Source organism: Myotis brandtii, unplaced genomic scaffold (genome assembly GCF_000412655.1).
Source record: "Myotis brandtii unplaced genomic scaffold, ASM41265v1 scaffold35, whole genome shotgun sequence".
Classification (NCBI taxonomy): domain Eukaryota; kingdom Metazoa; phylum Chordata; class Mammalia; order Chiroptera; family Vespertilionidae; genus Myotis; species Myotis brandtii.
Genome location: NW_005363467.1, coordinates 35,832 through 38,035, shown reverse-complemented (window position 1 = coordinate 38,035; position 2,204 = coordinate 35,832).

The following is a 2,204-nucleotide window of genomic DNA, read 5'->3' as shown; positions in this document are numbered from 1 at the left end:
GGAGGCACGCTGCCACGCTGCAGGGATCCGGGCAACCGCCACAGATGGCGGAGGGAGCGGCGTTCAAACCGGAGGCTGTTTTGCGAACACATCAGAGATGGACGTGCCTCTCCTGGCCCCGCCGACCATGGCCGGGTGAGGTTTCTCCCAAAAAGATGAAGGAGAAGGAGCAGCGGCCTGTTTAGGGCCAGGACTGGGGCGGGGGCGCTGGGCAGCCTGGCACGGCTCCTCCTGTGCCCCCTGGGGCCTGAGACGGCCCAGGGCCCGAAACACAGCCCCCTCTCTGGATCCCACGCCCTCGGCCTTCTGAGCCCTCTGGCTCAGAGACACCCAGCCCACCGCCCGCCCTGGCCCAGCTGTGCCTCCTTCCGCAGGGAGGGCAGGTTCCTGACACCTGAGACTGAGACTCGGCCCAAACCCAACAGCTACACCTCCACTCACAACGACAGAGCGATGCTATGCGTCCCGTCCGACTTCCTGCTCAGCACCTCCCTGTGCGGCCCGGCGAATCCCCCTGGGGGTGCTCCACTGTCCCCACTTCACAGGCGGGTAAACTGAGGCACAGAGACATTAAGTAACCTGCCTGAGGCCACACAGCTGGGCCGCGGGGTTTGAGTCCAGGCAGAGGGGTCCAGAGTCAGTCTCTAGCTCCTACAGCAAAGCACAGCCGCCCCCCCAACCTCCAACCGTTTTCCCAGCCAACAAGCCCCCCCTTTCCCCCTCCCCCCGGCACCAGTGCGGTGCCTGCACCCACGCTCTCCTGTGTCTTCCCCGAGGGAGGCCCAGCCTGGGCCCAGGGACAGAGCAGGGGTCCTGTGGGTCTTCGTGGGTGGAGATGGGCTCTGAGGGATCTAATTACAATTTTTGCAAAATGGGGCACCAAGTGGGGACCCCGAGAGGGAGGGTGAGCGCATCACGGGAGTGACTGCAGACCGTCTGGCCACCGGCACTCACAGCTCCCATCACCCCAACGTGGGGGAGCGGGGGGAGGCCCACCCAGAGGCCTGGGGTCCCGTTTCCGGGGGGAAGAAGGGCCTTCTGCTGGGCAGAGGTGGGCACCTGCCCTTATCATGGTTCCCTGGGCTGCCCACCGAATACCCCAGGCCCTGCCCGGCTCACCCGGCGCCCTCTGGGTTAGGGACAGTGGGGGCCATGACACAGGCCCGGCCGGGCACGCCTTTCCAGTTTTCAGATGCTGAGCCGCTGAGCGGGGACCAGGCCCCGGAGATTCCAGAACACTGGTGTTCAGGGGAGGGAAGGCCTCCCCGCCCCGGCCCCGGGCAGGAGGGCGCCGGGCAGGCGGGAGGGAACTGGCCGGTCAGGCTGAGCTGGGTTCCTCATGCAAATCCGAGCCTCACTGCTTTATCTGTGAAGTGGGAACATTGGCTCCTCATGCAAATCTGAGCCTCTGCTGCCTTATCTGTGAAATGGGCCCTTGGTTCCTCATGCAAATCCGAGCCTCACTGCCTTATCTGTGAAGTGGGCATGTTGGCTCCTCATGCAAATCCGAGCCTCTGCTGCCTTATCTGTGAAATGGGCCCTTGGTTCCTCATGCAAATCCCAGCCTCAGCTGCCTTATCTGTGAAGTGGGTGCGTTGGTGACCCCGGAGATCACCGCTTTGTGTGTGTGGCCTCAGATTCCAGGGACCCTCTCCCCAGGGTGATGCTGGCTAGACGCCCACTGGGCTGGAAAGGGGAGACTGCTCCGGTGGGCACAGGGGGCAGGGGGCCACGTCGGGGGAGGACCCCACAGGGGGCAGCCCGGGACTCCCCAGAGCTTCACCCCGGCACCCCGAGCCCCTGCCCACAGTGCCCACGGCCTCCCTCGCGTGCCCCCTGAGGGCCAGCGCCTCTAGCTGCTTCAAGCAAATGGTTTGGGAGTGGACGGTGCCCAGCTGCACTCCGCTCACTGCCCGCCCTCCCAGCCGCTCAGAACAGCTATTCTGCCACCTTCCATGTTGCTCCAGAGAACAACAACCCAAAACAAACACCCAGCTCAGCAAACAGACTTCCGACAGCTTGAACATAAAAAAAGCCGCCAACACATGTTGCATCGCAGCAACCCCCTCCCCGCGTCCCCACAGTGCTCCGTGGGGGGCTCCCTGCTGCGGTGGGGTGTGGGGGGGTCTCTGTCTCGGAGGCCCCTCCTGCCTAGTGGCAGCCCAGCAGGCCTGGCTCCTGGGGGTCTGACACCTGTCCCCGCC